The sequence below is a fragment of the Erinaceus europaeus genome, chromosome 9, assembly GCF_950295315.1.
Source record: "Erinaceus europaeus chromosome 9, mEriEur2.1, whole genome shotgun sequence".
NCBI lineage: Eukaryota > Metazoa > Chordata > Mammalia > Eulipotyphla > Erinaceidae > Erinaceus > Erinaceus europaeus.
In genome coordinates, this window is record NC_080170.1 from 69,427,930 (window position 1) to 69,437,227 (window position 9,298).

Consider the following 9,298-nt stretch of genomic DNA (forward strand, 5'->3'; position numbering starts at 1 on the left):
CACACGTATCCATAAACTACTGCAAAATATATACCTGAAAGCAGAAGTACACCAGAGTTTGCAGTGAGTATCCCTAACACTTCCTCTCCACTACTGCAAGCTTTGGGTCCATGATTGCTCAACAATTTGTTTGGCTTTGTATATTAACTCACTTTTCAGTCACCAGGTTCCAGATATCATAAGGATGCTGGCCAGGCTTCCCTGGACTGAAGACCCCACCAATGTATCCTGGAGCTCTGCTTCCCCAGAGACCCACCCTACTAGGGAAAGAGAGAGGCAGACTAGGAGTATGGACCGACCAGTCAATGCCCATGTTCTGCAGGGAAGCAATAACAGAAGCCAGACCTTCCACCTTCTGCAACCCACAATGACCCTGGGTCCATGCTCCCAGAGGGATAGAGAGTGGGAAGGCTATCAGGGGAGGGGGTGGGAAATGGAGATTGGGGGGTGGGAATTGTGTGGAGTTGTACCCTTCCTACCTTATGTTTTTTTTTAAATTTATCCTTTCATAAATAAAAAATAAATTTTAAAAATATTACAGGACTCTGTGATCCTCAGTGGTGTGTGTGTGTTTGTGTGTCCCCAGGAGGGCAGGACTCTGTGGTGATGAGTGCTGTGTGTATGTGTATTTGTGTGTCCCCAGAAGAGCAGGAATCTGTGGTCCTGAGTGGTGTGTGTATGTGTTTGTGTGTCCCCAGGATGGCAGGCTTCTGTGATCCTAAGTGGTATGTGTGTGTGTGTACGTGTGTGTGTGTATCCCCATTAGGATAGGATTCTGTGGTCCTGATGGTATGTGTGTGTGTGTCTCCAGGAGTACAGGACACTGTGATCCTATGTGCTGTGTGTTATTTTCCCCAAGAGGGCAAGACTCTGTGATCCTGTGTGCAGTGTGTGTGTGTATGTGTGTGTATGTGTATGTGTGTCCTCTGAAGGGCAGGACTCTGTGGTCCTGATTGGTGTGTATGTGTATGTGTGTGTCCCGAGGAGGACTGGACCCATGGTCCTCAGTGGTGTGTGTGTGTGTGTGTATGTCCCCATGATGCAGGACTCTGTGCTCTTTAGTGGTTTGTGTGTGTGTCTGTGTGCTTGTACCCAGGAGACAGGACACTGTGGATCTTAGTGGTGTATGTGTGTCCCCAGGAAGACAGGTCTCTGTAGTCCTGAGTGGTGTGTGTGTGTGTGTGTGTGTGTGTGTGTGTGCGTGCGCGCCCAGAAGGGCAGGACTCTGTGTCCTGAGTGGTGTGTGTGTGTGTTTATGTGTGTGTTACCAGGATGACAGTAGTCTTTGGTCCTGAGTGGTGTGTGTGTGTGTTTCTATGTGTCTGTGTATGTATCGCCAGGCGGACAAGACTCTGTGGTACTGAGTGGTGTGTGTATTTGTGTGTGTGTTTGTGTGTCTACAGGAGTGCAGGACTCTGTGGTCCTGCGTGGTGTGTGTTTGTGTGTCCCTAGAAGGACAGGACTCTGTGATCCTGAGTGGTGTGTGTTTGTACGTGTGTGTGTGTGTCACCCGGAAGGCAGGCCTCTGTGGTCCTCAGTGGTGTGTGTGTGTCTCCAGGACGACAGCCCTGAGTTGTGTGTGTGCGTATGTGTGTGCATGTGTGTGTCCCCAGGTGTACAAGACTGTAGTCATGAGTGGTGTGTGTTTGAATGTGTGTGTCCCAAGGAGGACAGGACTCTGTGATCCTGAGTGGTGGTTATGTGTGTCCCCAGGAAGGCAGGACTCTGTGGTCCTGAGTGGTGTGTGTGTGTGTGTGTGTGTGTGTGTGTGTGTGTGTGTGTATCCCGAGGAGTGCAGGACTCTGTGATCCAAACTGGGGTGTGTGTGTGTTTGTATGTCCCCTGGAGGGCAGGACCCTGTGGTCATGAGTGAGATGTGTGTGTCCCAAGGAGGGCAGGACTCTGTGGCCCTGAGTGGGTTGTGTGTTTTTGTATGTCCCCAGGAGAGCAGGACTCTGTGGTCATCAGTGGTATGTGTGTATGTGTATCTCCAGGAGGACAGGACTCTGGTTCTGAGTGCTGTATGTGTGTGTGTGTTAGAGTGAGTGTGTGTGTTTGTGTATATCCCTAGGAGTGCAGGACATTGTGATCCTGAGTGGGGTGTGTGTGTGTGTGTCTTTGTGTCTGTCCCTAGGAGAGAAGGAATCTGTGGTCCTGAGTGCTGTGTGTATGTGTATTTGTGTGTCCCCAGAAGGGCAGGACTCTGGTTGAGTGGTGTGGTCCTGAAAGGTGTGTGTATGTCTGTGTGTGTGTGTGTGTGTGTGTGTGTGTGTGTGTGTATGTGTGTGTGTGTATCCCAGGGATGACAAGACTCTGTGGTCCTGAGTGTTTTTTCTACGTATATTTGTGTCTCCAGGAAGGCAGGACTCTGTGGTCCTATGTGGGGTGTGTGTGTGTGTGTGTGTGTGTGTGTGTCCAGATGGTCAGGACTCTGTGGTCCTGAGTAGTGTGTGTTTGTTTGTATGTTCTAAGGAGGGCATGACTCTGTGGTGCTGAGTCGTGTGTGTGTCTGTGTGTGTGTGTGTGTGTGTGTATGTCCCTAGGAGTGTAGGACTTTGAAATCCTGAGTTTTGTGTGTGTTTGTATGTGTGTATGTGTGTGTGTCTGTGTCCCTAGAAGTATAGGACTCTGTGGTGTGTGTGTGTGTGTGTGTGTGTGTGTGTGTGTGTCTTTGTGTCTGTCCCTAGGAGAGCAGGACTCTGTGGTCCTGAGTGCTGTGTGTATGTGTATTTGTGTGTCCCCAGAAGGGCAGGACTCTGTGGTTGAGTGGTGTGGTCCTGAAAGGTGTGTGTATGTCTGTGTGTGTGTGTGTGTGTGTGTGTGTGTGTGTGTGTGTGTGTGTATCCCAGGGATGACAAGACTCTGTGGTCCTGAGTTTTTTTTCTATGTATATTTGTGGCCCCAGGAGGGCAGGACTCTGTGGTCCTATGTGGTACGTGTGTGTGTGTGTGTGTGTGTGTGTCCAGATGGTCAGGACTCTGTGGTCCTGAGTAGTGTGTATGTTTTTTTGTGTGTTCTAAGGAGGGCATGACTCTGTGGTGCTGAGTGGTGTGTGTGTGTGTGTGTGTATGTCTGTGTCTCCAAGAGGACAGGAATATATCATCCAAAGTTGTGTGTGTGATTCGACTTCCGGAGGCGGAGCTACGAGCAGCAGATCGCTTTCTCTCCTCTCCTCTCCTCTCCTGGATCAACTAGGAATACCAAAGGAGACCACCCGGACCGAAACAAGACAGGACTAGAATGACCACAGAAACCCAGTAAATCACCCGTGAGTACAAACACGCGTGGCAGGTGACAGAGAGGAGAGAAAGGAGAGATTAAGTGACTGCTAACAGTTCGACAGTTTGTCAGTGGAGACACCACCTCCAATCTGCTCCACCAACAAGGGGACAGCTGAAGGGAGGAAAGGACTCCCCAGAGACTCACCAAGTGCAACTCTGAGTCTCCATTGCTACTACCCTCAGAATCTGGAGCAGCAACAGGGAGGGACACCAGGGTACAGAGATCTAACCGGGAAACTCAGGAGAAGACCTATACCTCGGTGGCATAGCTGAGGGGCTGTGAAAGTCTCTTTGCATAACCACTGGATTATCTCTGCCACACCCTGCTTTATCTCTTGGTCAGGAGTCAGTGATTAAGGTAAGAAGCCTATTGATAATTTAAAAGCCCTAAGGCTCCCATAGCCTACAGGGGGAAAAAAAAAGGCTTTTACACCACTAAACTCCAACTCAGGGATTGAAAAAACTGTTAACTTATATAAAATGGTAAAAACAACAAGAAAAAATATTGGAGACTCGAACCAGGACAAGAGTCCAGCTAAAAGTCCTCCAGAGGGTGAAGCACAAAACAATGAGTTCAACATCCAAACATTAGCTAAGGAAATAATAACAGGAGTGAGTAAAGAATTTGAAAAAATTGTAATCAGACATTCAGGAACAACAAATGAGAATATGGAAGAAAATTCTAATTATCTCATGGTTATTAGAGAGCTGAAAGCTGAAATCACTGAGCTAAGAAGGCAACTAGCTGAACAAGCTAAAACAGTATCAGAGCAGGGCAACAAAATAGATGAACTCCAGAAAGCAGTAGAGGGCAGAGAGAATAGAATCAATGAGGCTGAAGACAGAATTAGCAAGATTGAAGATGAATTAGAGACAACTAAAAAAGAAGTAAGAGATCTCAAAAAGAGATTAAGAGATGCTGAAAACAACAACAGAGTCCTATGGGATGACTTCAAAAGAAACAATATACGCATTATTGGCTTACCAGAGGAAGAAAGAGAAGGGGAGGAAGAAAGCATTGTCCAGGCCATAATAGCTGAAAATTTCTCTAGTCTAGACAACACCAAAGACATAAAGATTCAAGAAGCCCAGAGGGTCCCAAACAGAATTAACCCAGACCTAAAGACACCAAGACATGTCATACTTAGATTGGGAAGGAATAAGGATAAAGAAAGGATCCTCAAGGCTGCAAGAGAAAAACAAAGAGTCAGTCACCTACAAAGGAAAACCCATAAGATTAGCAGCAGACTTCTCCATACAAACACTACAGGCCAGAAGAGAATGGCAAGATATCTATCGTGTGCTCAATGAGAAAGGCTTTCAAGCCAAGAATACTATATCCTGCTAGATTGTCATTCAGACTAGATGGAAGCATCAAAACCTTCTCAGACAAGCAACAGTTGAAGGAAGCAACCATCACCAAGCCTTCCCTGAAAGAAGTTCTGAAAGGTCTCCTATAAACAACCAGACCACCACAAATAGGACATATCTCAAAACACTCTAAAACTCTACAAGAATGGCGTTAAAATATCTTCAATCTCACCCGAGTAATGAAGCTGAAGGGTTGTCATTCCACACGTGAAGTCTCTGGATACATTCTGAGGTGAAGCATGTTGAGGTAGCAATCGTTGCTTTGGTTAGGTTGTGATCGGCAGATGCAATGTTATTTGGTTTGGATTGGGGGATGCATACGGGAAAGTGGGCCCTATCCAAGGGTTCCAGGACTGGGGGAAGTAGGGGCTCTATAGTGAAGATGTGAGGTTCCTGCTGTCTTAGGGTTCAAAAAGACACTCAATAGTTAATATTATCATCACATTATTTTTTAATTGGGTTAACTTTGAAAAGTCCCTTTGTTATAGTTTGCTGTACAGTACCCAGTATCTTGTATATAGCTGTGCTATTGGAAGCTTCTAATCTACTTGGTCTAGGCTTTTGAGAGAGTCCGCATATCAAATACATAGCCTATATATTAAAAAGATTCAGTTTGTCTTTTGAGAAACTTTGAGACATACAATTGATTTCCCCATCTCATATTAATTAGCTACTGATTTCTATGTCTACATTTTGCTAGGAGTGTACATAAACACCATTCCCACCACCAAAGGACTGTGACCCATCCCTCCCGCCCACTCCCACCCCCCACTGGCCCAGGAAGCTACATGCCTACGCTGGCTAGGCTTCCCTGGATTGAAGACCCCACCAATGTGTCCTGGAGCTCAGCTTCCCCAGAGTCACACCCTACTAGGGAAAGAGAGAGGCAGACTGGGGGTATGGACCGACCAGTTAACGCCCATGTTCAGCGGGGAAGCAATTACAGAAGCCAGACCTTCTACCTTCTGCATCCCTCAACGACCCTGGGTCCATGCTCCCAGAGGGATAGAGAATGGGAAAGCTATCAGGGGAGGGGGTGGGTTATGGGGATTGGGTGTTGGGAATTGTGTGGAGTTGTACCCCTCCTACCTTATGCTTTTGTTCACTAATCCTTTCTTAAATAAAAAATAATAAAAAAAATATCTTCAATCTTTGATATCAATAAATGTCAATGGCCTGAATTCACCTATTAAAAGACACAGAGTAGGAAGATGGATCAGAAAACACAACCAAACAATATGTTGTCTACAGGAAACTCACCTAACGCAACAAGACAAACACAGACTTAAAGTGAAAGGATGGAAAACTATCATTCAAGCCAATGGCCCACAAAAAAGGGCAGGAACAGCTATTCTCATATCTGACATGATAGACTTTAAAATAGTTAAGATTAAAAAAGATAGGAATGGACACTACTTAATGCTCAGAGGATCAGTCAATCAAGAGGACTTAACAATTATTAATATCTATGCAACCAATGAGAAGCCATCTAAATACATCAAACTTCTACTGAAAGAGCTACAGCAATATATTAACAGTAACACAATCATAGTAGGGGACTTCAACACCCCACTATCTCAACTTGACAGATCATCCAGGCAGAAAATCAGTAAAGACATAAGGGAGCTAAATGAAGAGATAGATAAACTAGAACTATTGGACATTTTCAGAGTCATTCATCCCAAGAAACTGGAATACACATTTTACTCAAATCCACATGGATCATTCTCAAGGATAGACCATATGTTAGGCCACAAAGACAGCATCAGCCTATTCAAGAGCACTGAAATCATCCCAAGCATCTTCTCAGAACACAGTGGAATTAAACTAACACTTAACAATCAACAAAAGATTAGTAACAGTGCCAAAATGTGGAAGCTCAACAGTACACTTCTTAACAACTTCTGGGTCAAAGAGGAAATCAAGGAAGAAATCAAAATGTTACGAGAATTCAATGAAAATGAAGACACAAGCTATCAAAATATTTGGGACACAGCTAAAGCAGTCCTAAGAGGGAAGTTCATAGCTATACAAGCACACATTAGGAAACAAGAAAAGGCACAAATAAACAGCCTGATTGTACATCTTAAAGACCTAGAAGAAGAACAACAAAGGAATCCTAAAGCAACCAGAAGGACAGAAATCACTAAAGTTAGGGCAGAAATAAATAACATTGAGAATAGGAAAACCATACAAAAGATCAATGAAAGTAAATGTTGGTTCTTCGAAAGAGTAAACAAAATCGACAAACCTTTAGCCAGACTCACAAAACAAAAAAGGGAGAAGACCCAAATAAATCGGATAGTAAATGGAAGAGGAGAAATCACAACAGACACTGCAGAAATTCAACATATCATGCGAGGCTTCTATGAACAACTATATGCCACCAAGCTAGAGAACCTGGAAGAAATGAATGATTTCCTAGATACCTACCAACTTCCAAAACTAAGTAAAGAGGAAGTGGATAACATGAACAGGCCCATCACAGCTAATGAAATTGAAACAGTTATCAAAAATCTTCCCAAAAATAAAAGTCCTGGACAAGATGGTTTTACAAATGAATTCTACAAAACTTTCAAAGAACTAATACCTCTACTTTTAAAAGTCTTCCAGAAGATTGAAGACACTGGAATACTCCCTGCCAGCTTCTATGAAGCCAACATCACCCTGATACCAAAAGCAGACAGGGACACAACCAAAAAAGAAAACTACAGACCAATATCTCTGATGAACATAGATGCGAAAATATTGAACAAAATTCTAGCCAACCGGATACAGCAGTATATCAAAAAAAATGTTCATCATGACCAAGTGGGGTTTATCCCAGGCATGCAAGGTTGGTTTAATATACGTAAATCAATCAATGTGATCCACCACATCAACAAAAGCAAGACCAAAAACCACATGGTCATATCAATAGATGCAGAGAAAGCTTTTGACAAAATACAACATCCCTTTATGATCAAAATACTACAAAAAATGGGAATAGATGGAAAATTCCTGAAGATAGTGGAGTCTATATATAGCAAACCTACAGCCAACATCATACTCAATGGTGAAAAACTGGAAGCATTTCCCCTCAGATCAGGTACTAGACAGGGCTGCCCACTATCACCATTACTATTCAACATAGTGTTGGAAGTTCCTGCCATAGCAATCAGGCAGGAGCAAGGAATTAAAGGCATACAGATTGGAAGAGAAGAAGTTAAACTCTCCTTATTTGCAGATGACATGATAGTATACATGGAAAAACCTAAGGAATCCAGCAAGAAGCTTTTGGAAATCATCAGGCAATACAGTAATGTGTCAGGCTATAAAATTAACATTCAAAAGTCAGTGGCATTCCTCTATGCAAACACTAAGTTAGAAGAAATTGAAATCCAGAAATCAGTTCCTTTTTCTATAGCAACAAAAACAATAAAATATCTAGGAATAAACCTAACCAAAGAAGTGAAAGACTTGTATACTGAAAATTATGAGTCACTACTCAAAGAAATTGAAAAAGACACAAAGAAGTGGAAAGATATTCCATGTTCATGGGTTGGAAGAATTAACATCATCAAAATGAATATATTACCCAGAGCCATCTACAATTTAATGCTATCCCCATCAAGATCCCAAGCACATTTTTTAGAAGAATAGAACAAATGCTACAAATGTTTATCTGGAACCAGAAAAGACCTAGAATTGCCAAAACAATCTTGAGAAAAAAGAACAGAACCAGAGGCATCACACTGCCAGATCTCAAACTGTATTATAGGGCCATTGTCATCAAAACTGCTTGGTACTGGAACATGAACAGACACACTGACCAGTGGAATAGAATTGAGAGCCCAGAAATGAGGCCCCACACGTATGGACATCTAATCTTTGACAAAGGGGCCCAGACTATTATATGGGGGAAGCAGAGTCTCTTCAACAAATGGTGTTGGAAACAATGGGTTGAAACATGCAGAATAATGAAACTGAATCACTGTATTTCACCAAATACAAAAGTAAATTCCAAGTGGATCAAGGACTTGGATGTTAAACCAGAAACTATCAGCTACTTAGAGGAAAATATTGGAAGAACTTTTTTCCGCATAAATTTTAAAGACATTTTCAATGAAACGAATCCAATTACAAGGAAGACTAAGGCAAGTATAAACCTATGGGACTACATCAAATTAAAAAGCTTCTTCACAGCAAAAGAAACCACTACCCAAATCAAGAGACCCCTCACAGAATGGGAGAAGATCTTTACATGCCATACATCAGATAAGAGTTTAATAACCAACATATATAAAGAGCTTGCCAGACTCAACAACAAGACAACAAATAACCCCATCCAAAAATGGGGGGAGGACTTGGACAGAATATTCACCACAGAAGAGATCCAAAAGGCCGAGAAACACATGAAAAAATGTTCCAAGTCTCTGATTGTCAGAGAAATGCAAATCAAGACAACAATGAGATATCACTTCACTCCTGTGAGACTGTCACACATCAGAAAAGGTAACAGCAGCAAATGCTGGAGAGGGTGTGGGGTCAAAGGAACCCTCCTGCACTGCTGGTGGGAATGTCAATTGGTCCAACCTCTGTGGAGAACAGTCTGGAGAACTCTCAGATGGCTAGAAATGGACCTACCCTATGACCCTGCAATTCCC